Source organism: Morone saxatilis, unplaced genomic scaffold (genome assembly GCF_004916995.1).
Source record: "Morone saxatilis isolate NCDOM2014 unplaced genomic scaffold, NCSU_SB_2.0 Contig1, whole genome shotgun sequence".
Lineage (NCBI taxonomy): Eukaryota > Metazoa > Chordata > Actinopteri > Moronidae > Morone > Morone saxatilis.
In genome coordinates, this window is record NW_023339651.1 from 18,666,338 (window position 1) to 18,674,737 (window position 8,400).

Sequence of the window (8,400 nt, forward strand, 5' to 3'; positions counted from 1 at the left end):
TCCATTTACCATCCATTTACCATCCATTTACCATATGACGCGTCCTGTTCATACCCATTGACAATATATTGGTTATGCTGACCCAGACAGTGAGGATGACCTCAGATTGTCTCAGCATTCTCTGTAAATATTGCAGCAGTTAATATGCAACTGAAGAGTCCTCCTGTACAACATTAGGAGGATGCGGCCTTTCCGCTCCAGGGAGCCGCTCCAGGGAGCCGACCCAGGTCCGCCTTGACTATATAGCACTTTGCTTCTCGTTACACTGGCTCCTTGTTGTAGCTCATACTCAGTTCAAGACCCTGATGCTACTCTGCCTGGCAGTGAAGAGAACTGCTGTTTTCTACCTCAAAGCCATCAAACTCTATACACCTGCTTGACCATTACGGTCTTCTGCCTCTGGATGATTGACCACCCCTTGATTTCGGAGGACAATGGGGCTGCTCATGGGTGTAATAAAGTCTCCACTAAAGTCGGAGTTCTTATCCTTCTTCCTCTGCAGGCCGAAAACCCATATTTTCAGAAAACACCACAAAAACTTATGCTACCACTTACTGATGTCTCTCTTTTTAAAAAAAATCCATTTCTATAGCATTGAACATGCTGTTGTTTATTTAGAAGGAAAGCACTTTGATGACATCTAGCTCTTGTTCCCATTAAAGTTGAATGCACTTGTTTGGGACTGTGAACTATAGATATATGTGTAATGGACGTTCCAAGAAATGTTATTCTTGTATCTACGATTCTGTGTTGGATTACATGCTATAAATTAAAATTAATGAAACATATCCATTTCCAAGAATACAGAGTTTCAGAATTACTCACCTCTATTAGTACTAAACACTTCACATGTGGATGTAAAAGCTGTTTCTTTTAGCAGATCTGAATAACACACACAGAGGTATTAAGCTACCTCCCCCACACTAACCTCTGGCCTATTGAAATCTCAGAACCACTGCTTCTCCTATCTCCCTGCCTCCGTATTAAAGCTTTTAAACTGAATATCAAGGAAAAATAAAGAGTAATCTGTACTTGTGGTAATGATCTGTGCCTAAAACCATTTCTGTGATCAGTCAGTGTTAATTTTAATGTATTGTTTCCCACCCACAATATTCTTTTTTCACTTATTTTATCTACAGACAGAGAACAGAGATGCCAATCACACTGCACATATCCTTTGTTGTTTGGATCTGTTGTAAAGCTGAAAAGCAGAGACATGCACCTTTCAATTACTAGGCTTCCTATTTTTGATCTCTATGCAACATCACTGCCTGTTGTCTTCAAGCTGGTATACATTCAGAAACAGTGAGATGCTTGTACGTCATACAGAGTGTATAATACCTGTTTTCAATGGCCACATTCATACGAACGAATGGCCTGCCCTCATAGGCTCCTCTTGGCTGTATTCCACTCTCTGCTACAAGTCTTTGTAGTCAGGCCAAGAGTAATTGTATAAACGAGGATAATGGCGCACACTTTTTGATAGTCGCTGCTTGATGGCATTTAGGGTTTTGCACTACTCACAGAAAAAGATGGAAGTATAGTTCCGTGAAGAATGAAACAAAGGAGCTGGAAAGAGAAGTTCAAAGCCTGCCAACTTTCTCACCCACACACCATCCCACAGCCACATCTCATTGCCTTCACTGGCAGATGGAGTTTGGCAGTTATTAGGGAAATGGTTCAGTTGTTATCACATGACCTAAGTGGATAATTATGAATCTCTGATCACCAACCCTATATACAACCACCTGTTATCACATGACTTACGACTAAATCTTTATATTACTATATCTTTGTGACTTTGTGTGTCTGCTGATCAGCCACATCTTGTTCAGTAAAATTACCTTGTGGTAAACAGACTGATGAGTCTGTTTTCAGATATTTGTTTTTGCCATGCTGCATGCAATCTTGTCAAGAAAAGCAAGCATACCGGTAATCCAGCAGCACTTAAAGCAATCCATACACTATTAAATTGTCTATTTTCCTCTGAGACTTTTCTTGCCACCGCTATTGAGGTTTAGCAAAATATAGAGGAAAGGTGCCAGGTCAGGATGTAAGGCATTTTAGTTGACAAAATATTTTTTTGCAGTGTGTAATAGTTATAAATTTTTACAATTGGACAATTGGATTACTTCAGAACTAAAACAATAATAGCCATTATCAATTCAATTTAACCTCTTCGTCAAAGCCACAGGGGGCAGCTAAAGAGCCCCATGCAGCTCCGGAGCCGCAGGTTACCTACCCCTGCACTAAGCTACCACATCTATAGATCGTGTGTGTGCATTTGGCTACAACTGCACTTCATTGTGCAATCCTGTATTTTATAATAACAACAAAAATGTATCTAATCTAATTAAGAAAGTATTGACTTATTGGGACTACCAGTACCATTTTATGGGGTCATGCTATCAAATTATCAGCTAGTGAGTGTACAACCTGCTTTAATTTGCTGATGTGGATGTTATTATGGGTTATCAAAAGAGTCATTATTGGGTGGACCATAAAAGAAAACAGCTTGAAAACAGAGCCAGCTTGTTCTTTTCCAAACAAATAGTCAAGCCAGATCCTACATGGAATAAGATCACAGGGAGGTCTTTCATTAAAAGTACAATATTCCCCAGTGTGAGTATTGCAAGCCTTTAGGCCTGTACTGGTTTTCATTGAGTCCCCACAACAGAGAGGCTGTCTCGAGGATCTTTCCAGTGCAGTGGTGACTTTGCTATAAATTGTCAATCTCCTTATTGTAAATGACACTTTGATTTGCCATTCTAGTGCTTAAATTGGCTTTCTATCTGTCATACATCCCCTAATTGTCAAAGCACTATGGTCTATACCTGCTTTATATGAAAAGTGCCCTGAGATAACTTCTGTTTTAAATAAAAATGAAATTGAATTGAATTACTATGCCTATGTTTAACAGGAAAGGAAGCATGGTCTAAGGGTATACGAGACACAAGCTTTACACTGTCAGTTTATTTTGTGTTGCGTTTTCCACGACTCTGACTGAGGCATTGTTGGAGGATTCCTGTTCTGTATATTAAAAATGAGAGTAAACAGATGACATTTTCCCTGCCAATCCAAGTCCAAACATGCCACCAGTGGTGTGGTATTTGTTTGTGAGATCCTTAAAGCCCTAGCCCAATGACTGTGGCTCTGTCATTTATTTTTCCATGGCTGAACCCCAGAATGCAGCCAAAGCAGTGAGCCTCAGGCACTGGTCAAGCCTGGAGAAACTGAAAAAACAACAACCAAACAAAAACTGTTGGCCGGCTGGTTGGTCCACCACAAGAATCCAGCCAGAAATAGCCTGGCAAATATTGGATGGATTGCCATAGAATTCATGGTCTCCAGAGGGTTTCAGTGAGGGTTTTGGTGCTCTCCTGACTTTTTCTCTAACTCCATCATTGGCTTTTGGTTTTAATTAAAATATGTCAACAACTGCTGGTATAAAAATCACATTGGTGATACTCAGTCAAAATATCCATTATCCACTTTATCCAGCTTTTGATGATAGATAGCTGCAAAACTGATGCCATTCCCATCAACCTGCTTGTGTTTAGTGCTAATTAGCAAATATTAGCATGCTAACAAGCTAAACTAAGTAGGTAAACATGGCAAACACTGTACCTGCTAAACATCAGCATGTTACCATTGTCACTGTGAGCATGTTAGCATGCTGACATTAGCATAAAGTGCAGCCTCCCACAGAGCAGCTAGCATGGCTGTAGGCTCTTTGGGTACTTTTACACCTACCTCATTGATTGATTTGATTTTTGGACTCAGGTGTTATGGTACGGACTAAGCCAAACCTTGGTCTGACATAAAAGTAGTGGTCTAGGTCCAAATCAAACTTAACCATGGTTCTGTTTCTTTTCAAGTATGTTTATTAGTTCGGACTAATTACAGGAAGTTACACAGGTTATCGTCAGAACCACAAAATCAATTAATGATCATTAGGCTGTTTTGGTGGTGGTGCTGCCCTACGCACGGCGAGTGATGCGTGTGTACATAGCAGCAGCAATGACAACAGGACGTAGGTATGTTATGCAAAGTTCCTCAGTGCACTAACATTATTGGAATATGAAAGCAAAACTAACCGGATCAAATGTATACAATGTAACAAAAACAGGAACCTTGGTTTGAACTTTCAGGTGTAAAAAGGCCTTCTCAAACTAACAATCCATGACTTCAGACCAACAGAAAGAAACCCTGGACATTCAACTCTTCAATCTTAAAATCTATTTTCAGTATATAATTAGTGGACAGAGCTGCCAGCTCTATTGGTTGCAGAAAAGAAGCTCTATAGGATTGAGTCGAATGGAAAAATTATCCTACTTCTTATTAGCTCAGTAAACGTGTTCCTAATGAGTTTATGGTCTCAAACTTTAATTTTAAGTCTTCTTCCATACAGCATGTTCATTTAGTAAATTATGGTCCACAAACCACTGGGTGACACCATGATAGGGGTATGCCTAGGGGCATGGCTACCTTGTGATTGACAGGTCATTCTCAGAAGTCCGTTCAGCTCAACGCACCAAACTCATATCAAACTGTCAAACTAGGCAGTGCTGATCAAATATGAATCACGATTATGTTACTGCTTTCTAAAATTGTTTCAGAAACATATTTTAGTGTACTGTTTATCAGTAATACAAGATCGTGTGCAACCATGCAAGCCGGCAATGATTCCTACTAATGATGAGTCGAGACTGCGCTTCCAATAAGAGCAGCTCAACTCACAGTAAATATCACCTCTGCTGGCTGCAAAAAAACACCAACATCATGGCGATGACCATAATGCTGAACTTGAGGCTTCAAAGCGGTACTCCACAAGCCAATGTCACAATAGCTCCACACATAGTCAAAACCATAGTTTAGACTAGAAATTAATTAGATTTTTCTTTTTAGATTTTTACTTTAGTTTCTGCCAGCACATGGGGACCTGTCACTCTGTTTTATTAATGTGCAGTGCAACAAATGTCCTTAAACTAATTATGTTTGCTTGTGTGATGAATTATTAGGTGGTTTATTTATAGAAAACACTATGATTAAATAAATACAAACAAGTCACTCACAGCCTTGTCATAAACTACTGTATCCCTGCATGTCCATGGATCTATACTGTGATTTGTAAAGTTTTGCAGCGCTATGTTATCTATAGCCTTGCTCTGAAAACAATATTCATTTTGAAAAAGGTTAAGTCAGCAGATTTTACACACAGGGCACCATTACTAAAAGCTTTTCCATTCCCATTGTTTGCATAGCTGATGGATCACATCCTCAGTGTGCTTCACAATCTGCAGTTTAAATCAGAAATTAAACTATAAAATATCCACCCCTTGGACCTGGGTCAAACATAATGTGACGCGTCTTCATGAGAGGTCTGAGAGGGTGCTAAGCTGTTAGGGGAAGAAAAAAGCCTTGCTCATTTCATGGAGATCAATGAAAGGTCTTAAAGGTATTGACATACAAAGTTTATACAGGATAGGTGAAGGGTCTGCTGCTTTGGACACACAGAATGATAATTATTGTCTTATTTGAATGACAACCAAACTTTTCCTGGTTAACACTGCATGTTATAACCATCATCTGACGCAATGATTCCCAACTTAGGGGGTACCTCTGCTGTTGCCAAGGGTACATTGTAGAGATTGTAGAGTAGCATATCCAATTTGAAAAAAATTAAAAAATATTGCATTTAAAGTTCCAGTGTGCACGATTTAGTTGCATCTAGCAGTGTAGTTGCAGACTACAACTCCCTCACTTCACCCAAAGCAAAGGAGACGCCACTGCCCCTATCTAGAGCCAGTGTTTGGTTTGTTCCATCTGGGCTACCATAGAAACATGGTGGTTCAACATGGCAGACTCCATAGGCATAGTTATGAATATTATATTCCACTTCTGCCATCAGATCTTTTAAGAGTGCATGAAAACTAGTTAGCTAGTGACTGGAGGAGATTAAATTATTAGCTAAAAAAGAATAAGCTAATAGATAAATGGTTGGAATGTCCAGTCTGTTGTTGTATGAATGCAAACTAGACCAAACGGAACTAAACAATGACAGTTCAATTGTATAAAAATATTGTAACGTCCACCAACATTATGTCCATTTTTATAGGATTAATAGATAAATACAGGGGTGTGTCTTGTGAAAAAAGTTGGGCGCACACCACAAAGACCTTATCGAGAGGTAAAAGGTCTTCCTTTATCTGCTAAAACTTAGCAAATACAACCTCTCCAGCATATAATGGGCTTAAGAGAAATTAACCTTGTTAAATTAACAAAAAAATAAAAAAATAAATGATTAAAAGAAGAAGGAAAATATCAGGGAGTTCTTAGGGAGGGCTTGGTATATTCTTGGGAGAGATCGAGTTTCCCCTTGCAACCACTTGCTAGCTGCTTTGCGGCTAAACAACTGAGTCTTAAGAAAGTGTTTGAAGTCCCTTGGAAACTTGAGAAATTGTTAATTCTGGCAGCCAGACCAAGGAACTGATAAGGGAGTTAAACATGTGGAACCCAATCCACATGCACTGTTGTCCATTGGTGGAATGTAACTATGAGTGTAATGTATACTCAATTACTGTCCTTAAGTAGAAATTGGAGGTTCTTTTTACTAGTCACTTTGCTGACTAAGGTTTTACATAAAATGTTAAATGTAATGTTAAGCTTGTATAATATGATCTGAGTACTATAATGTGGTATAAAGTATTTAAAATTTGACTCCACATTGACGAACTGCGACATTAACATGCTCTTAAATGTATTTGTTAGTATTCGTTCTGCTGGCAGCCTGCACTGGACCAAAGCCTCTCTGGCTCCCAGCAGTGACAGCCTATGACATCATGTGCCCCCCACGTGGAAGAGCCCTCACCTCCACCTCCCACATCAGACCCCTCGCCAAGGGTCTATTTCCTGCCCTGCTCTCGTAATCCACAATCGATAACTGACAAAATGTCAAACACATTTGTATCTGTATCCTCCCCTCGGCAGGAACTCTATCTGCTGGTTGGACTGGTGTCAAGGCTGCCAGAGCTGTAATCTGTTACACCACGCTCCTGATAGAAATACTACTGACAGATTTATGTTTGGGTTCAGGGGGAATCGATCATTTCTCCTCACATATTGTCTTCAGAACAACCTTTTTTAATCTAATTTATCTCACTTTGATTACCCAGTGCAAATCATCCAGGCAATGGTGCCTGCAATATTAATGTCCTCATCAATAAAGAAGGCAAAAAAGGAGACCAAGCAGTTAATCAAACCCCAAATTAAAAAGGAATGATCTTCAAATAATACACATTTAAAAGCTATTTGAATCTACCATGTCATATCTGAGAGGAGAGCACAATAAACAGAATCATTTCCCCTTTAATGCCTTCACTTCTTACTACTGTTGTGTCATTTAGGCACTGAATTAATGTAATGGGAAGAATTGTCAGTTTATAAAACAAACATAAATGCTAAAAGGGGAAATGAATGTCTCTTGTTGCATGAAGCAATTTGCTTTATTAATATCAGCTCAGCAAGATGCAGGAAATATATACACTACTGGTACACAGTCACTTTCCCAAACTTTTTAATAGCTGAGGTAAATGACTGTAGATACTTAGGTAGTGCAAGATACAGCATGCTAACTCTGTTTTATGAGTAAGGTAAATAGAAGAATGTAGGAAATGATGAATAGAAACAAGTAAAACTTTATAAAATGAGTCTGAGGGCCACTGACGCACTCATTTCTTCAGTATTTTGGGTCTAGCAAGGTCTTTTGCAACCTGTTTGTGACACTTTTTAGACATCCAGTACATTATGTGAGGCAGTTTTGCAAGTGGTCACTTGTAAGCAAATGTCTATCTAATGGCTATTTTACTAGGTCGTGCCTAGTTAACCTTTCCATAACACTTTCAACACAGAAATTTGGCAAACTCATTCATATTCCCCTCAGGGTGAAATTTTTCACTCACTTAGCTGATCCTCTAAATGTTCATTTGGCAACATCATTAGGTCTGAATTGTTGTGTCCAACTATTACCAAATACTGGAAAAATTAATGGCATTCCCATCAGTCTCAGCTGTTTGTGTTAAGTGATCAGCAAATGCTAGTCCACGCAGTAGTTATCGGGGTTGGCAGTATCAAGTCCTGCCCATACGCCTGGTCGACTCAATCACGAGCAGGGCACAGCTGTAAATCGTGACGTGAAACCCCCTTTTTATAGGTTCAAATAACAAATTAAAGCTGAACTTATCCGAACATAAGTCAGCGAGATAAGAACTACCTAAAATGCAAGAAACCATCTTTGGGAAAAATTAAGCACAGCGTTAGTTCAGTCAGGCCACAAGGTCAAGCTCAGCTCTCAATTCCAGCTACATCAGCTGATCACAGCTAGTTGTAAACACACATCAG